Source organism: Ptiloglossa arizonensis, chromosome 4, assembly GCF_051014685.1.
Source record: "Ptiloglossa arizonensis isolate GNS036 chromosome 4, iyPtiAriz1_principal, whole genome shotgun sequence".
Taxonomy (NCBI): Eukaryota; Metazoa; Arthropoda; class Insecta; order Hymenoptera; family Colletidae; genus Ptiloglossa; species Ptiloglossa arizonensis.
In genome coordinates, this window is record NC_135051.1 from 17,306,242 (window position 1) to 17,327,446 (window position 21,205).

Below are 21,205 nucleotides of genomic sequence, written 5' to 3' on the forward strand. Positions count from 1 at the left end.
TGGGTTAGGTCTGGGTTAGGTCTGGGGGGCCACCGAGTCCTACCTAATGCACACGTGCTCGCGCGATTCTCTATTATACATTCTTTTCCATTATGCAAATTCCCAACTATTATGCAAATACCGGGCTCTTCTTTGGCGCCCGTGCAAGAAAGATATGTATTTAAACGGAGAACCGCGGGGACGGTGTCACCGAACTCGCCCGGTCGCGCTGAAGACGCGACGTTTCGCTACCGGGATAGAGCAAGTGAGAAGAAATGAGAGAGAACGAGAGATCATAAGAGAGTAAGAAAGAGAGAGAAAGAGAAAAAATGAGGGAGAACGAGAGATCATAAGAGAGTAAGAAAGAGAGAGAAAGAGAAAATACGAGCGAATGATAGCTAGTGAGTAAGAGAGTAAAAGTGAAAGAAAGAGAGAAATGAGAGAGAGAGAGAGAACGAACGAGAGATCGTAAGAGAGTAAAAAAGAGAGTGAAAGAGAAAATATGAGCGAGTGATAGCTAGTGAGTAAGAGAGTAAAAGTAAGAGAAAGAGAGAAATGAGCAAGAGATAGCTAGTGAGTAAGAGAGTAAAAGAGAAAGAGAAAAACGAGCAAGAGAAAAGAAGAACGAGTAAAAGAGAGTAATAGAGTGAGAATGAACGAGTGAGAAAGAGAAAAACGAGCAAGAGAAAAGAAGAACGAGCAAAAGAGAGCAATACAGTGAGAACGAACGAGAGATCGTAAAAAAGCAAGAGAGTAAGAGAGTGTGGCGGCGCTACCCACACTTGCCACCAGAGGGAAACTGACCACCGACCGTTTCCCGCAAGTTCCCGTACCTGCTCCGATCGCTATATATACGGTCCCTTACCGATCTCTCAATGTCCCGGCGTATAAGGCATGGCCTGCTAGGATGCCTTACTGACTAGCAGGCCTGGGAATGAAATGCTCACTTCTCTCCTTATCATACCTTCGACCCTTGGGGCCGCTAAAAGAGAGTAAGAAAAAGAGAGAGAAAAGAAAAAATACGAGCGATATAGCAAGAGAGTAAGAGAGTAAAGGAGAGAGAAAGAGAAAAACGAAGCAAGAGAAGTAAGAAAGAGAGGAGAGTGCGAACACAAAAGAGTAAGAGAGAGAATAGAGAGTAAGAAAAAAATAAATAGAAAGAGAAAATTGCGAACAAACGAGAGGATAGCAAGAGAGTAAGAGAGAATGAGTAGTAACAAAATTAGAAAAGAAAGAATAATAAACGGAAGAGAAATATAAAGAGTGAGAGAATAAAGAGAGGAAGAGAGAAAGAAAAACGTACGAGTGAGCGAAAGAGGGAATAAGCAAGAGGGGATAAAAACTAAAAAGAGAGAGAACGACCCCGGAGTGGGGGGAGAAAAATAGAAAGAGAAAGAGAGCAAAATAAAAGAGGGAGAGAAGGAAAACGGGCGCGAGAGAGTAAGAAAAAAACGAACACAAGTAGGAAAAAAAGAAATTTCCTCGCGTTCGCTACGTGAAAGGGATAAATTGCCTCGAGAGTATTCCGTCACGAGGCAAAGATTGAAGGGCGAAACGAGATAAAAGGCGCGAAAGGAGAGAACCATCGATATTAATCCGTCGACGCGGAACTTGTCGCTTAAAAACTCTCCGGGCCGGTCGGCGAATATCGTTCCATTTTTAATGAACATCCACGTAGACTAGCCGTGAAACGAATTTCGAGGCATGAAAACCTTTTAAAAAAGTTATTACCGCGAAGGCAAGGTCTCGTAATCCCCGCCGCTGGAATAGGAGATCGCCGTTGAAAAATTCAGCGCGTCTACTCGCGACCACCCCACCACCCCCTTCCACCCCCGCCTTCTTCGACTCCTGTCTCTGTGCCCCTCGCGATCGCCATCGTACACATCCGGTCGCGAATTCTTCGATTTCTCCACTGTACACCCATCCAACCAACCACCCCCACATCCACCCCTAACTGTTCTCCGTTTTCTTTCACCGGTTGTTCAATTTTTCTTTCGTTTCTCTGTTCATTTTGTATTTTTTTTTTTCTTCTTTCCTTTTATTTTTTTTTCCAGTTTTTTACCGTTATTGTGTAATCGAGTACGGAGCCGTCGATTCCACTTGCGTGTACCCGACCAGCGTGTCGCGGTGAAAGAATTTATCGGTCCACCGCGATGGCCGCAACTAAATTTGCATTCACGGTTGGCCAGATAAATGCGGTGCCACCGCCGCTTTTGTTGGCCGACGGAATAATATAGGCGCGCGCGTGCACGCACGCACGCACGCACGCACGCACGCACGCTGGCAAGCACGTCTACGCGTGTACGTGCGCATATGCGCGCTCGCGTGCGTGTACACCCTCCCAGTTGACCACCCCCCTCCTTCCACCCAACCGTGACCCCACATGCATCATTTATATGTATAATATACACCCACGCGGAAGTGCGTGTGTTTCCACCTGTATAGTTGGCCCGCAAACTACTGGATGATTGACCAGTGCCGGAGAACAATAGGCTGTCGCGCAACGCCGTTGAAATACTGGTCGAACGAGGGCACCGGGGGGAAAAAAAAAAGAAAAAAGGAAATCGTTCCACGGGATGGAGTTTTTCGTGGAAAAAAAAATATATATATACATACGTGTGTGTATGTGTATATACAGTGGAAGAAATTTCGCGAACGGACACGCGGCGCGTAATACCGAAATCGAATTAGGTTGCTTGTTGAAAAACCGCGTGAAACCGTAAACCGATCGTACATTCCGCGAGGAACATTGTTCCGGCCGATTTTTTCAAAGAAACGAATTATTTGAGTGTACAGTCGATGGTGGAAGTTTGTGGGAATTGAATCATTGGGTGGGGGGTGTTTGTTCGAGAAGATTGGGTTGTTTGGAAAGTCATTTCGTTTTCCAAAATGGGGAATGTGTAATTTAATAAAATGTTTACACAGTCTAAAAAAATTGTGTTTTATTTTCGTTAAAAAAAAAAATAAAATGAATTTCCAAACAACTTATATATATAGATATCATAAATTTTATAGATGAGAAAAGGATGGATTAAAATTAAATAGAATCTGATTATTTTATTGTAACCCTAGAAGTATACCTTAGAAACAAGAACAGTACAAAAAAATCATCCTATATCCATGTTTCGTTCCCTGAGTTCAATGATTGCAAAAAGTTGTTTTCTCAAATATCTCACACTGCAGTATTTGGACTTGGAATGCTCTTCAACCTTTTGATTCACTATATTCCACTCCTCCATATCTATTTTCTTTATTTAGATTAAAGAATCTTACCCTCCCACAAAACCCCCTCTATTTGTGAAATACTTAGAAGTACACTTTAAAACCAAGAACAGTACAAAAAAAAAACACTCTAGCTGTAAAATACTTAGAAGTACACCTTAGAACCAAAAACAGTACAAAAAAAATCACCATATATCCGTGTTTCGTTCCTTAAGTTCAATAGGGCTTAAGGAACTGCAAAAAGTTGCTTTCCTAAATACCTCACACTGCAGTATTTAGACTTGCATTGCTCTTCAGCCCTTCGATTCACTATATTCCACTCCTCCATATCTATTTTCTTTATTTAGATAAAAAGAATCTTACTCTCCCACGTAACCCCCTCTATTTATAAAATACTTAAAAGTACACCTTAGAGTGTACAGTCTAAAGTACACCAAGAACAGTACAAAACAACCACTCTATATCCTACCCTCCCTCTACCTGTAAAATACATAGAAGTACACCTTAGAACCAAGCACAGTACAAAAAAGAAAACCACCCTATATCCTTAGGTTCAATAACAGGGAAAAATTCTTTTCTCAAATATCTCGCACTGGATGATCCGTACTCGTGCTATTCTCCAGCCCTTCGATTCGCTCAATTTCACCCCTCCAGTAATTTCCATGTTACCATCAAACTGCATCCAACGAGTTAGCACGCATTCCACGAATGACTGACCCAGAACGAAGTTACGCGCAGATACCGATGCAACGCAACGGGTGTCGCCGAGCAGAACAAGCTGCCCTCCACCTCGACCCCCGTGCTCTTCCTCCCTACCGAGTTAGTTCCTTCCACAAGGTCCACCATCCCTCGGATAAATGCACGGAAAGGTGCACCCGGTATCACGAACACGAACTCGCCGTGCATGCACAAGAATTTGCCGGGCGTGAAATTCCAGCAAGACGACGCAGACATCCCCTCGTGTTAAGGCTGCTGCTGCTGCGTCGTCGTCGTCGTCGTCGTCGTCGTCGTCGTCGTCGGGGTTCGGTCCCCCGTATCTCAGAAATCTCTGCCTCTACTTAGCATTTATCTCCGGAATTAGGTTAGCTACGAGGCCTCTCCCACGCCCGTTTTTCTCCGCTACGAAGACTTTCGACTCGCTGCTCGGGGGACCACGGTAGGTACCCGACCCGAGTGAATTTCAACGAGAACCCCTCGTGCAACTTCAAAGTCCTTTCGGTTCCCCCTAGATGGAACAAAGAACGCGTTTAAGAGAGAGAGAGAGAGAGAGAGAGAGAGAGAGAGAAAACAGAGAAAAATGCATCGTCGAGCGTAGATAAATCGGACGACTCGACATCGGTGGAGACTGCTGGTTAGAATACCGAACTTAACTATGTTGCGATTTTGGAGAGGTGTAAAGGGTCTGGGAAAGAAAATGGTGGAAAAATGAAAGTAAAAGTGTCGTTAGGTGAATTTAGTGAATACTAAATTCGAAAGAGGACGAATCTTAGGATAGATTTATCTAGATTCAGCTAGTACCGAGTCCTAGTATATTGATTTTAATAGAATTGTCGGTGATGGATTAAATTTTTGCGAATTGTCGAAACTGATTAGAAACAAGGACCAATTTGGCAAACACGAAGTAGATAAACTGTCTTCTATGTTTCTCTACTCGGTCGTATCACCGGAACATCGACGATCCGGCAGAGGTATCGATGAAGCTTCTGGAATGCGATTTTATAGCCGCAATTAACCTTAATGCGTTTTTCCGTTCGATTGTACCCTCAAGGTATTTGTTAAAAAATGTCCCGAATGTGTGGAACTCGTTCATTTAATTTTACAATACAACGAGAGGGCTGAGGAAATACAGGAGCATTCTTTAATATTTTTTTATTGTGGAAAGAGAATATATTTGGGTCGAAAAGGACCCGAGGGACACTCTACAATTAATTAGAAATTCAATAGGTAAATGTCAGAATGAGTATCGGGTCGAGAAGGACCCGAGGAACATTTCAAACTTAATTAGAAACTCAATGGGTAAATGTTATAATAAGTATATTCGGGTCCAAAAGGACCCGAGGAAAGCTTTAAAATTAATTAGAAACTCAAGAGGTAAACGTTACAATGAGAATATTCGGGTCGAAAAGGATCCGAGGAAAGCTCTAGAATTAATTAGAAACTCAATAGGTAAACGTTACAGAAAGTATATTTGGGTCCAAAAGGACCCGAGGAAAGCTCTAGAATTCATTAGAAATTGAAGAAGTAAACGTCACAATGAGTATATTTGGGTCGAAGAGGACCCGAGAAGAGCTCTAGAAATAATTACAAACTCAATAAGTAAACGTTACAATGAGTATATTTGGGTCGAAGAGAACCCGAGAAGAGCTCTAGAAATAATTACAAACTCAATAAGTAAACGTTACAATGAGTATATTCAGGTCGAAAAGGACCCGAGGAACGCCCCACACTTTATTAGAAACTCAAGAGATAAACGTTACGATAAGTATATTCGGGTCGAGAAGGACCCGAGAAGAGCTCTAGAAATAATTACAAACTCAATAAGTAAACGTTACAATGAGTATATTCGGGTCGAAAAGGACCCGAGGAGAGCTCTAGAAATAATTACAAACTCAATAAGTAAATGTTACAATGAGTATATTCGGGTCGAAGAGGACCCGAGAAGAGCTCTAGAAATAATTATAAACTCAAAAGGTAAACGTCACAATGAGTATATTCGGGTCGAAAAGGACCCGAGGAACGCTCCAAACTCTATTAGAAACTCAAGAGATAAACGTTACGATGAGTATATTCGGGTCGAGAAGGACCCGAGGAACGCACCAGGATTAATTATAAACTCAACAGGTAAACGTCACCGCGCGACACTAAACCGAATCCCCGGCGAGCACCTCGGTAAAAATTGCATCGCTTCCGGCGCTAGCGGTCATCATGCTCTTCATATTAGAAAAGTGCAAGTTTGCCGAGTTGCGACCCGAGAATTTGCTCTGTCGTGCTTATACTAAGTACCTCGTTCGAGTAACCAACTACGTGAAAACTACGCTTATGCCGAAGAAGGAGAAAGACTGGGGCGAGGGAGGGTGGAGGGTGGGTTAGAGCGGGGTGTAGCAGAGGAGAAATAGAATGAAAGTACGTACGGGTTCCTTGTACCCATGGGGCCGAAGTTTAATCTCGTAAACGTATAAAAAGTTTAGCGAGCCACGCTGCTAGATAATATTACGCGGTCGGAAGTTAGAATAAAGACGATGCAAATTGAAGAGGCTGGGGCGAACACTGTGCAGTCAAGATGAATTTCTAAGCCGATGGAAGCCGAAACGCGCGATAAAGATTAAAGAAAATCCTTGTCCCACTGTGAGACTTGTTTCTCATCGATTTCGTCTCGTTTCACGTTTCCCTTTCCCCTTACCGCATTCCTTTTTTTTTCTTTTTCGTTTTCTTCTCCTCCCCCGATAAGCGTACCGATTTTGGTAACGAACGTGACGCACAATACGGTCCATTTGACCGTTTCTTGCTTCCCGACTGTGTAAAAAAAAGATAATAGATGGAATCCCGGAAATCGTGATTCAGTAGCGTCCTTCGCCTCGTTTAACCGAGGTTGATTGAGATAAATTGCAGACGCGATGGAAAACACGGTTCGCCTATTTTGGCAAGGAATCGTCGACGTTGAATCGGACGATAATTGTTACACACAACTTTCGTACGGAGTTTCCAATATTATGCACGAGGTCGATTAAAATTTCAAAAAATTTTCAGCGATGAAGATCTCCAAGCTATACGGAAGTCAGACAAATGATAGAAAAGAAAAATGTAGACTGATAGAAAAAGATATTTTTCATTGATAATATACTCTTTCGATTGAAAAGTATACTTTTTATTAATTTCGGAACACCTACGTTAACAAAATTTGTTTCTCACAAACTTTCGACTATCGTGACATAAAATCTAATTGACGTACTTGTTAGTGATAAAGAACATTATAAATGAAAATCTCCAAGCTACACAGAAGGTAGACAAGCAACATAAAAGAAAAATGTAGACTAATCAAAAAAGATATTTTTCGTTAAAAATATACTCTTTCGATTGAAAAGTATACTTTTAATTCATTTTATAACACCTACGTTAACAAAATGAATTTATTTCTCGCAAACTTTCGAGTATCGTGACACGAAATCTAATTGACATCACTTGTTAGCGATAAAAGAACGAAAATTATAATCGTATAGATGTTACGAAAAATGATGCGACACGTACGTCTTTTGTACAGAAACGTCAATGGCAACTTACACTCCGAGTAATCGAGCTAAACATTGGCCACAGCTGTTCCTCCCTCGGCAGCAAACCGAGAAGAGCGCCGTGTCTAGTGTCGGGTGTAGTTTATGTCTTTGCATTAACATAGAAAATACAAATCGTCCTAAGTTTTCTCCGCCACGCCCCTTCCCCTTGGTCCCAGTACGTTAACAGTTATAGTATCGTTTCCTTGCGGCAATAAAGGCAGCAAATTTTACCGTTTACCTCGTAACCGTAACCTGTTCCCCTATTCTCCGGCTGCTGTAGATTTCTATACCGCCGCGTAGAAGAGTAGAGACAAAGGAAGTGTCGGAAGTCTCGAAGCATCCGGCACGACAATACACAGTTTCCTGTCGTTTCCGTGGACTTCTGAATTGGCCCGTGGAAACCGACGTAAAGAGCAACAGCGCAGGATGAGACAACGAGCCTGCGAGCCTTTACATGCCAGGCATAAACAGATGCGAAGGAAAAGGCACAAATATACACCCGTGGAGTTTTCAAACATTTGCCAGGGGATCGTCGATCCTTGACCTAAGCCAACGAACATCTGTAGCGAAGAAGAATATTTGTACCCTTCTTGGAGAAAGTGTTATAAATTATCGAACGATTTTCGAGCGATTTATTCGAAAGATACCGAAGTCTGTTTGGGTTCGTTTAACCAGAAACGAGCAGTTAGTTGCAGATGCAAAATTTAGTAAGTAATTTTGATTCTTCAGGTTTTTATTTTTTTTATCTTTAATTCTATTTTGCATCGGTGAGATAGACATCGGTTATATTGGTTTGTTAGTGTTGTCACGGGTGAAAATAATTTAAAATTAGAGACAATCGAGCTGTAACTGTACGTGTAAGTCGGGGCAGAAAGTATTGGCCGCTCGAGGCTTCCCCCACCACACCTCTCACTCCCATCATCACTATATTCCTCTTAGCTCCGCCCATTTTGTTTGATTTCAGACCTATAGACATTCACAATGTTGTTCTATTCTGTACTTTGTATCGATAAGCTAAAAATCGTATCGTCGAACGTCATAGATCCCCATGAAGGGAGTAATATTGATCCAACTTCAATGACAGAATTGGAATTTTAATCGGAACAATCTAAAGCATCGAAAACTCAACTAACTGTACGTGTAAGTCGGGGCAGAAAGTATTGGCCGCTCAAGGCTTCCCCCACCACACCTCTCACTCCCACCATCACTCTATCCCTCTTAAATCCACACATTCTGTTTGATTTTGGACCTATAGACACTCACAATGTTGTCCTATTCTGTACTTTGTATCGATAAACTAAAAATCGTATCGTTGAACGTCAAAGATTCCCATCAAGAGAGTAATATTGATCCAACTTTAATGATACAATTATAATTTTCAAAATCGTTGTACATCGAAACAATCTAAAGCTTCGAAAGCTCAACTAACTGTACGTGTAAGTCGAGGCAGAAAGTATTGGCCGCTCAAGGCTTCCCCCACCACACTTTTCACTCCCACCACCACTCTCTCTTAGCTCCGCCTCTTCTGTGGCACCTGATACTTACAAACAACATTCTATTCCTCGCGCAAAGATACAAACATATCATAAAAGTGAAAATGATTCGGTATAGAGAAAGTAACCCCAAGCAACAGATATTTTTACATCTCGAAGCCTCTAATCGGAGATCTCGGACAAGAGACTTTAATTTGCGTGTCGGTACGATAAAAACGTAAAATGGCGGGAAACGTTTCAAATACTTCCCGGTCGTGCGTGATGAAAGAACGTCCCCCGACACACGTTTTGCAATAGAGAACGCTGTGATTAAGACACTCAATTTCTCAGCCGTTCCAGTGTCACGAGATGGTAATAACAACGAGCGTAGCAACGGTAAACCGGTAACATCTTCTATCCACGGACCCCTCTTCCTTTCATCTTATATAGGAATAACGACGAACCAGTCGAGTTTAATGTCTACCTAACTTTAATATCACGGACCGTCATTTACCTTCCTCGTTAATATTCACCCATTAAGACCAATTCTCGACAAAGAGGCAGCGTAGAAACTTCAAAGCTCGGGATCAGGCAACGCGGGGGCCATGATTACGTAAGAACTAACGTTCTTAAGCTTCTTTCTTCGTTCTTTGGTCTCGGATTCGGATTCAGATTCGTCTCTTCTGGTTGGATCTTTGTTTAGTTTGGTAACGAGTCGGGGCTGTGTTTGTTCTTTATGCGATACGAGGCGCCCGGAATGAGAACTTCGAATCCACCGTGAAACTCTTTACCTTCGTTTCTCCGCCTAATCGTTCGGTGGGGTATGCCAAGATTCTCTTAAAGGAGAACACGAGAAGCTAATAACGCGATGCAAAGTACAGTACCCGGAACGTATCGAGTTTCCACTCGATTTCATAAATATTCCCCGATATCGTGACTTTCGAACCCTTCGATGCATTCGAGAATCATTTCTCAATCTTCGAGAATTCAAACGCGTTGAATTTCTCACGACGTGGATACAACCACGTTGCAATCTTCTCGGAGAAGCATCGCCTCTCCAACTATCCCTCTACGGTCTCCTCCAGTGTGTCAAAATGTTTGATCAAACTGCACGGGGGTGTTTTACTGATTGCACAAAGAAAAAAGTATCGAATTTACGTAGCGACGTTGCCTCGTTTACGAATCAGGAGATTTTAAAGTAACGTGTTGGAAATAGTGTCCACGGGTGAATCCTTGGCAAATTATGCGAGCTTTACCGTGTCACCTTGTGGATTGGTGAGCATCCTCAAAGGGTCTTGGAATATTCCAAATTGCGTAACAGTCGTTTGGAATTGAAAACTTGTAAGTGAACAACCGATACTCCATGTGAGAACACAAGTTCGAAGTGTTCTTAAATGAAAAACTTCGACGAAGTTACGAAGTCTTGATGTCTGCGAACTTCGTCGAAAAACGAATGCAATTTTAGTCACCGGTTAGGTGCGAGCGAAAAGGAATAGTTGAAATACGTGTGTGTGTTTCGAAACATTGAACTATTTATCAGTATCTGTTAATGAAAAGGTATTATGACGGATCGAAACACAACAGAACGAGTACTTTTACGTAAACGAATCGTCTGTGTAGTTTCCTGTGATAATAGCCTTTCTAAGCTTCAAAGGATGTGGGTCCGTGAAAGCTTGTCGATGCTGGAGACGTAGACAGATTGTACCCCTAGGTTTGCAATGTTTTCACATCTGGGATCTTGTTCGAGTGTAAACAGAACTTAACGAATAGTTACCAATAGGGACAGTGAGCATTACGTAAACCGGTGTTCTATCAATTTTGTTAATCGTGTTACGCAGGATTCCGAGAAATTTCAACTATCACCCGTTAACGTGAGAGTAAAATTGTATAATGGCGTTCAGGGCATGGGAATACCGGTTACATGATCTTCGAGGCACGTTGCTGACGAAATGGTACTGCATAACGCATACGTTGTTTTATCGTTGGAAAATTCCATAATAAAAATTCCAAAGACCCGAACACTTTGCAGAAATTATTTTTTTTGTTTGTTTGTATGGTGCAACTGTCGTCTTCGATCAGTGAGGATAGTTTCGAATTGTCTCGATTGCAACTTCATTGTTAACATGTATGAAATCTATGGAAATAATATAAAAGAATATAAAAAAGTAATATAATATATAGTGTAATAATAATCTATGGAAATCTATGATTAGTAATAATTAACAAATAGTCTATTAGTGTGACAGAGTCTGGTAATATACTCGATGTAATTCTAGTCGATAATTAATTTGTACAAATAACAATATGAAACAGTGTACCGGTACCAGAAGAATTATACGATTATCGCTAAGTTAATAATTTTTTATTATTAACGACCTATTATTTTAGGTCGTCCTATAATCCTTTGCCGTTTATTTTTTTACCATATAAAATAATATTCTAATTTTACCTATAAAGCCAACACACGTCCATTCAGCTTTGCCATCATTCTCATTTTCTTCAAATATCTATGTACACATGATATTGACACGTTTAGCATTTGCAACAGTTCTTCCACTGAAAAATTCCTCGTTTCGTTCACCACATTACAAATTGTGTCTTCGTCCATCTCGATTGAACATTCATCTCGTAGATCATCTTCCAGATTAAAATTTCTCATTCAAAATCGATCAAATCATTTTCTACACGTACAAATGTTATTTTCTGTACTCGTTGCACTATCCTCTTCCCAGAACTCGTACAAGACGAGACGTGGAAAATGGACACGCATTTCATTCATTTTACCTGATATTAAATATTGAAAATTCTCGTAACATCGCGATCTGTAGTTCTCGAATCCACGGACTAAACCAAAGTCCTTACGCCTCTCTGTGTTTATAAAACGTAACGCGAAAAGTATAAACACAACGCGGCACGAACTTATGGAACGACCTAATAGAATTCTGCAAGCAGTGCCCTTTGGGTCGAGGAAACTTGGTTTACTTTTATAAGCCTGTTACATACTGCGCAGTCGATACACCGCCGTATATAGGCACGACGAAACTTTCGATATCTTTATCAGCCTTCTAAAAAGTTTCAAGAAGAAGTATATCGTGCTCGAAACTAAATTATCGAGAACCCTTATTAAAGAACCGACTGATCAGAATTTATCCGAAATAACTATCAGACGGTGGTTGATTCGCCATGGAATGCAACTTCCGATTTCGTGTACTCTCGAGTGGAATAATCGATACGGTAAAGTTACCCAGCCGAAGAAGAAATCAAAAATCTATCTATTCTTCGCGCACTATTAAACAGAGATTGGAGAAACTTTTCGTCTAGATGAAAATTTCGTACAACAAACGGAAGATAAATCATTTTCCGATCACGTTCCAATTACAGAATTAAACGTTTCGTAATTTCGCGCTAAGATTTCTCCACGGTTGAATTTATTTATAATAAATTGTTCAGGGTGGAATGTTTACTGACCTTGAATTATTACACAGAATTTCATTAACTCTCGGCTAGTGAGTTCTTTCTCGTGTACAATCGAGTGAAAAATCTCGTTACAAAGTGCAGACAAGTGCATCGTTGCATTGGACGAAAGAAATGGGTTGTTCGGAAAGTTATTTCGTTTCTTTCTTGGTGGATTCTTTTAGAATGCATAAACATTTTATTGTTTACTGACCTTGAATTATTACACAGAATTTCATTAACTCTCAGCTATTCAATTCTTTCTCGTGTACCATCGAGTGAAAAATCTCGATGCAAAGTGCAGACAAGTGCATCGTTGCATTCGACGAAAGAAATGGATTGTTCCAAAAGTTATTTCATTTTTTCCTTTGTGGATTTTTTTAGAATGCATAAACATTTGATTGTTTACTGACCTTGAATTATTACACAGAATTTCATTAACTCTCAGCTACTCAGTTCTTTCTCGTGTACCATCGAGTGAAAAATCTCGATGCAAAGTGCAGACAAGTGCATCGTTGCATTCGACGAAAGAAATGTATTGTTCCGAAAGTTATTTCGTTTCTTTCTCGATGGATTCTTTCACAATGCACAAACATTTTATCAAATTCCACATTCTCCATTTTGGAAAACGAAACGACTCTCCCAACCACCCAATAAATTTTCAATCCGACTTTCGTCGCGATCGCTTATTTTATTATCGCGGGAACCGTTCGACGAAATGCAGTTTACATTGCAACGCCTCGTCCCGGTGGAATATTCGTTAACGAAGCTGAGCTTGGCAATTTTTCGAAAGATTTTCCGGAAAGCTGGCGGACGATAAGCGACGTGGCGATAAGAATTTTTGCCCCCGGACCGTAAGAGCCACGTCGCGCTCTATCTCGGTGAGCATTTAACCGGGGAAAAAGTTGGAGGGAAAAAATAGAGGAAGATAAAAGGTAGGAAGAAGGGAACGAGGTGGTGAGGGGGTGGAGGGGGAGGGGGAACGTACAACGAATCGATAAGGAATCACGATGCGGGCACTCGACTCGAATATTTCTGCGTTTGTATGCAATTTGGAAAGTGTGCCGCGCGAAACGAAAACCCGAAATGAATTTACGATTCGATTTAACACGTGCACGCACCGACGATATTGTGCCACGGACCGCGGAAAAACTACGCTGCACGAAATTTGCAAACATTAACGCTGACAAGAAATTAATTTAGGTCGGGATCACGCTCGATTAGTTACAATCCCCTCTCCGTGATGTTATTGGATAATTTCCAGCTACGTATCATAGATACAATTTCAATTTAATTAGCGACCCCGAATATTATCATACAATAGAGAATCGATCTCGTGTTATTTTTGTATCGATAATTATCACGGCCATTATTTGCCAGAATCTCGTGCACGGATAATTAATTAATTCCTCTGGACCCGACGACGACGCTGATTTCGCGCGATTAACGAATTATGCGAGGAACCTGCTGTAAAAGTTTTCCAATCGATTGTTAATCGACGGCCAGTTTTACGTTTCGTTAGTTCTCTGCATGCGTGACTGTGCACAAATATTGGATTTCGTAGATTAGGTGGACGAATGTGATAAAATATAGCGATGGGAATGTATTATAAATAGTGCGTAGAGGGTTTGGGGTTAAATTGATAAATAAACGCTGTATCGAGGAAAGCTGTTTAAAGGTGTTCTGTTTTGTTTGTTTCGCACAGGAACAAATTATAGTGATTGAAATGAACGACCTCGATATTTTGGTCAAACGTTCGAACCACTTTAGGAAAATTAATAATACGAAAATGTTAAAATGTAGAGAAATAACATTGAGAATTAGTATTGGGAAGTAATACGAGGGAAAGATTTGAATTGGAAGTGTGGCTAAACACAAGTTAAATAGTGCAAAAGGAATATTTACTGGGACAATAATTATATATAAATCAAATATATACAAATCTTACTAATATATAAATATATACAAATCTTACTAATATATAAATATATACAAATCTTGCTAAACACAACTTAAGTAGTGCAAAAGGAATATTAATTATGAAACAATAATTATATATAAATCAAATATATATAAATCAAGTATGTATAAATCAAATATATGTAAATCAAATATATATGAATCAAATATATATAAATCAAATATGGAATCAATGCATCAAATGCAATCAAATGCAATCAAATGCATTTCATTATATATACATAAATCAAATATATGTTAATAAAATATATGTAAATCAAAAATATATAAATCAAAATAAACGATAATGTAGCAAATTGTGAAGAACAAAATCGAAACACCTATTGTTCCCTTTTTTCCGTTCACAATATTGTAAACGTCTCGCAAAGTGAGCAGCCGGTCGAAGATTGGAGCAATGCTGACGAAACTAAGAAAAAAAAAAGACAATAATCTCCGGTGAATAAATAAACCCGCGTAAAGTGTCAAGGACTGCGATCAAACATTAAAACGAATCGATCGATAAAAAAGCTAAAGGCGGTTGCAGTTATGGCCGGTCGTGCATAAGAATGCATCGAGTATTAGAATCTCATTGAACGGAATGGGTACTCAACGAGTCTCTGTTCTGTTCGCATGCGTGACGGCTTAGGTTACTTATGTACCAATCGAATCATGTACTAGAAACGCCACCAGTTTACGGTTAACTTTGATGTCAGATACTGGCAGTATACGGGAACATAATACCGACAGCAGAGTAACCGGAAATAGATCTCGTCAATACCTTTGTCATGATTAACCTGCCATTGCACCGCAATGTGATACAATAGTACCATAATCCTTAATACTTATCCGTCTGCCTTTCACTGCTTGGATTAGACACTCTGTAATTACCGATCAATTTGTAGATATAACGATTAAAACGAATACACGCACGACGAAACGTTAATCTTTAATAAAAAAAATGCTTGTCGATGTTCGTGTTCCGATGCACCGAGGAAAAAATTATGCATTTCCCCACTATGATACACGTTAGATACGACACGCCCACTTTTACACTACAACAGCTCGTTTCTGTGGATTTTTTGCTAATTAGGAACTGTGTCGTACAAAAACCACCGTATTTATTCGTTATTTTATATTTTTTTAAAGATTCATTTATCGTTCAGTTTTCCTTCTCCGATTAATTTTACATATCGATGGTGTGATTCAGCTCTTTTCTGTCTGTAAATTGTTTGCCCCTTTTTCTGAGTATCTTGGGGAAATAATCTGTGCTGGTATCGTATTGATAAGCACGTAAAATTTATGCGCGCAATTAAGAAATAATAAAGACGATTTAATGAATCTTACAGTATCGTGAACGCAACCACGATGCAAGTTATACTTGCAAATATTACGATACGATTGAAGAAATGGTCGGATGAATAAATAACGATCGAATTGATTTTTTTTTGCGCCACGATTTGTTACGACACCTAGTGGTTACGAGCGATCACGTGTAACAGTGAAACATTTAACGAAGGCAATGCAACGATGCATTATTTCTTAGTCTTAGCTTACTTTTACTCCCATATTTTTAGTAGATCCGATTACCAAATCGATGAGTAATTCCTCCAAGTATCCATTTCTCGGAACACCTCGCTCCGATTATTAGTTTACCGTATTGAATTACAATCTTTTGAAGTTTACTGCAAGTTTGTTCAACGTTTCCAACTGTGTTCGAAACTGAAATTTTCTTACAGTATTTAATTACGAAACTGGTTACCAGGGACCATAAAATCGAACGATCGAGCACTCAAAGGAAAGAAGACACAATCCAGATGAAAGTGAAAGAAAATTTTTCATTCAACATTTACCATACGAGTTTCACAGTCGTGAATACATATTTCACTTATCCAAATTCCTCAATTTCTACTTCGAAATATTATACAAATACATTAATAGTATTCCCCGCGGCTGATTATTCCGTATCATACTACTTGCAACATATAGCGCAGTAAATATCGTTTACTTATCAGTCCTTGAAGCGTTTAATTAAGCCAGAGATTACCTTTAAATAATTTCTCACATTCGGTAAGTAAAAAATTGAAGAAATCTTTGATCATACCAAGTTCGACGTCCTATCAAAAATTCTAAATATTATAAAAGTTCCAAAAGTTACAATATTTATAATAATGAAAAAAAGGATAATTAGTGAAAACATGATATAGAGTTTGAGATGCCTTAATTTTGTTCCTGAGTAAATATTGTACCACTTACAATATTTATAATAGCGAAAAAAAGGATAATTAATTAGTAAAAAAAATGGTGTTATAGAGTTTAAGATGTGTTAGTTTCGTTCCTGAGTAAATATTGTACGACTTACAATATTTATTGTATAATAGTGAAGAAATGTATAATTAGTGAAAAAATGGTGTTAGAGTTTAAGCCTCCACCAATTCCATTAATAATTTTGTTCCTGAGTAAATATTGTACGACTTACAATATTTATAATAGAAAAAAAAAGCATATAATTAGTGACAAAAATGGTGTAGAATTTGAAGATACATTAGTTTCGTTCCTGAGTAAAATATTGTACGACTTACAACATCTATAATACCGAAGAAAAGTATAATTAGTGACCAATGGTGTAAAAGTTTAAGATGCGTTCGACAATAAATTGAATTTGCAACGTTGCGTATTTGCTCACAGTCAAAATGAGGTATTACAGTGAATTTCGTACATATCTTGAGCCCAAAGTTCAGAACGTGTACGCCCCACGCGGCACGGAACACCTTAAACAAAACTTCGCGGACCAGATCCAAGAATCCTCCAGCAATCCTCTCGACGCATCTTCCTCCGCGAATGCAACCTCGCAACGAAGAACGATGATAACCCCTTGGAACGCACCAAATATTATCAATCTTTCCGCGCGTAATTGTCGCGCTTGCGCGTCAATTACGCGTACCAGTTCCCCCACTCCGTCCACCCAACCCCCTCCCTCCACGTGCGCGCGTAATCTCTCCCGCAAAAAATCGTGCCCCGTAAAAACGCGGCACCGCGGCGGGCTTTACATGCTAACGTACGAACAAAGGACAGAAAGAAACAAAAGGAAAGGATTTTCGGTGGCAGAACCGCGAATAAAAGTCGGCGATAGCGGGGGGCGCGGGCTCGAAAGAATAGCGAACCGAGAGACCGGACGAAGAAAGCGGACGGGGAACGAAAGAGGAGGAAGAAAAACCAACGACGGGGCACCTCGTCCGGAGAGAGAGAGAGCGAGAGAGAGAGTGAACTCGGTGCGGTGACGAGGGAAGGGGACGCGGTGGTGGAGAGAGAAAAAAGTGGGGACGGATGGGCGCGTGGGAGGGCGAAGAGGGTGGACGAATAAAAGGAGAAGAAAAGTGGGAAGAGTTTCTTCCGCGCGGGATCGATCCGCGAAACTTTCTGGCTCCGTAACGATCGCAGGTGGCCCTGTATTCAACGTAGGTGCACGGGTCAAGCCGTAGGAGCGAGGCGAGCGCAGGGAAACGAAGAGGAGAAACGCTCGGGCCACCGGCAAACGAGGAGTGGGGGGACCCGCGTGATACCGGTGGTGGGGGTAGCGACGGGTAACGAGGAATTGGAGTCCGCGCAAACTTGACCGTACCGAAAAATTGGACGGCTTGTTCCCGAACGCTTACGAGTTCTGGACGTGTGCGGATTACGGAAATCTTCGTTCGACCGCGCTCACGCTTTTCCACAGACGCGTGTAAACCTACTCTCCCCACCCCATCGTCCTCCCACCATCCCACCCACCCTCGTCTCATCGCGCGGCACCGACGAACGGTTGTTCGAACCGCGCCGGGGATCAATGAAAGGAGCACGAGAAGTGCGCTAAATTGCCGCCGACAAGGCGAGGAGCGGAAGTGGAGAACGCTCGTTTTTCACGTGCCGGGCGCAAAATTGTAGACTCGACCGACCGCGCGCAGACCCGAGTGCCGCGGAAAATACGAGGCTGGCACTCGGCGAATATTTCGTGGAACTCGAACCCGTGGTTCTCGAGGCAAACCGGGACCGTCGCTCGAAACCGGCACTCGGTGGCTCGGATTCGAGACAACGAGGTTTCGCTCGAGTGTCTCGAGCACTCGGGCGGCCCTAATGTTTAAGAAACGGGGCGTTCGGTGAACATTGGGCTCGCGGAGGGGGCACGGGACGCTGAAGTGGATCCTCGAGGGGCGAAAAGTTTGCGAAGATATCGGTGCGTCGTGGAGGAGCGTGCAAACAATTTTTTTTTTCTCTTTTTTTCTTCTCTCTTTGCTTTCTCTCTCTCTCTCTCTCGTCGCGGTATTAGGTCTCGTGTTCGACCTCGTGGGTAATTGGAATTAGAATTCTGGACAACTATTCGTTGCTTTTAATTAATTTTTCTACAGGATCTTCGCAAATACTGAAAAGCGAAACTTTCGAGGTTTCTTTTTTTTTTTTACTCGAGAACCGTTAAAGGAAAGTTTGCGTCCAAGTCTCATCGAACTTTTGTCACGATCATCTGTGCGGATGATTATTGGATTTCTGATATACTCGGTCGATAAAGCGCGAACGTTACAGTTTACTTACCTTACGATGGTGATCGTAAGGGTAACCGTGAATGTAATTTTAATAATGAACATTGTTGCTTCGGGGAAGGAATTTTGGTCGGTGTAAATTTTAATCTTCCAAGGTTATTAAGTAAAATGTGTCTCCGAAATAGAAATACCCACAAAAGTTTCGCACATTGTAAATCACCGGGGAATTTGTGCAACATTGTACCGCTCTTAGATGCGTGTAATACGATTAATTTTTAATTTCATTCTTTCAAGATCAAACGATGCACAAATGAACACGCATCAACGAAGAATCGATGTTTATACTGTATTGTCTCCATCCTTGCAAGTTCATTACGATTCTCTTAATTAACGAAACCCGTGAATGTCGTGGCCATTATTACTTCGTTCGGACTCGTTAATAGAATTAAATTTCATTCGCGAGGTGCACGATTGTAAAGAGAACGAGACAAATTGGCGAAAGCTTTAATAGTTCCGAAGAGTGGACAAGAAGTGAAAATTATAATTTTTGAACTAGTTACGTCGCAAATTATACGTCTCGAGGGTTTATTATTCTGTTTAAAAAAATACTACGCTTGTGAGCGTAACAGACGAGCTTACAGATCTCTACGAAATGCGAGAGAAAGATCATATGCAGCTAAATATGCGATTTTGTTTTAAATATGAGTGGTCCATTGATCGAAATTTAAATTTTTATATTTTTCAATCTATTCTCGTGGAAGTATTAAATTTTAAACCAGCTCAAGTCTAACGATACAACAAACTACGAATATAAACTCTTACTGGTAAATTAACGATCGATTGACTTAACTAATTCAAAATCGAAGTGTTATTCGCGAGAAGCATCGTTCCTTAAAATGTTTCTTAATTTTCTAATTTTCACTCTCATTTGTAAAAAGTACAAAACGTTAGAACTTTTTCGTGCAATCATTTCTTTGCAAAAGAATGACACTATGTAAATTACATTAGTAAAAATACTACGAAATTCGCGAAAAAGATATGATTAATAATTTTTATTACATTGCAAGTAATTATTAGAAACGCAAAAGTATTTTATCTACCTGCGACGTTAAAAGACTACATACATTACGTAAATTATATTAGTAAAATAACTAGGAAATTGGCGAAAAAGATATGATTAATAATTTTTATTACATTGCAAGTAATTATTAGAAACGCAAAAGTATTTTATCTACTTTCGACGTTAAAAGACTACGTACACTACGTAAATTATATTAGTAAAAATACTAGGAAATTGGCGAAAAAGATATTATTAATAATTTTGATTACATTGCAGGTAATTATTTTTTGCTTTCGTAATGGTTACAAAAGCGACGTTATTCAAACGAAACGTAGAAGGACAAGCATCGCGCACTTCGATACGCTTGAATTTCTCGAATTTAGAAAATATTGCAACGAAACACGGAGGGGAAGATACTTCTTTGAATAAAGAATGTATCGAGCCGATGTGTTCGAGATAACCTCGCGCTCTTCTCGGAGATAACGCGTCGATGGTCTCTACTCCGGTGTAATCGACGTTCCCCTGTATTTCTTTCTTCGTATTTGTGCAACGGAATCGCGTGATATCGCTCGAGAACGAGCCACGGGTAAACGAGAACGTCCAAACATTTTCGAGATGTACGGGAGAATCGTTCCAGGAGGAACAAATCACGCGAAGATTCCACGGGAACGTGGCGAGGGTGACGTTAATCCGGATATCCGGGATACATACTTCGATACGACTAGAATGGCGATAGAAGGTGGCAGCTTAACCCGTAAAGCTCGAGAGATCGACTAGTTCTCCGGTTCGCGAAGTCTCGCGCGGTTTGTAGACACGGCGAGTGTCAAATGATCGGAAACTCTAATCAGGAACTGAGCAATCAATTATCGTAATGCGCGTCGGCAAAGCGTTTAAGCGTGGCTCAGATTAGTGCGTGTAATCGGGGTTACCCCCTGAAAATCCACGGAGAAATTGTGCCCGATTCAGCGGGAATCTTGCAAAGCCGAGGAAACACGACTCCGAGTCGCGTTACGCGGCTAGCGTTTAGCGCGCGGGGTTCGACCGATGATTGGTTATAGTTACAACCAATCGTAACTCGGCTCGAATTACGCGATTTGGGGTTTTTTCGTTGGAATAGGAAAGCACGCGTTGCGAAGAAGAGTCGAAAAGAGGGATGTTCTTTTGAAGGATATTGGTTTTGGAGAGAATTAAGATTATTGGAATTGAGAGTACTGTGACCGAGTCATTTTTGACTCGCGTTACGAATATAAATCGAAAGTAGAAATATTTTTAGTCAGAATA

The 21,205-nt window shown here is 40.6% G+C and overlaps 1 long non-coding RNA gene across 1 annotated transcript; it reads right to left on the reverse strand.

Annotated features, from left to right (window-relative positions):
- Positions 1-3,742: 3,742 nt before the first annotated feature.
- On the reverse strand, positions 3,743-17,198 carry LOC143145925 (uncharacterized). The gene is made up of 2 exons (XR_012991806.1): positions 17,070-17,198; positions 3,743-4,426 (listed from the first exon to the last, which is right to left on the reverse strand). It is a non-coding gene; the product is annotated as an uncharacterized LOC143145925 (long non-coding RNA).
- Between the last annotated feature and the right edge of the window lie 4,007 nt (positions 17,199-21,205).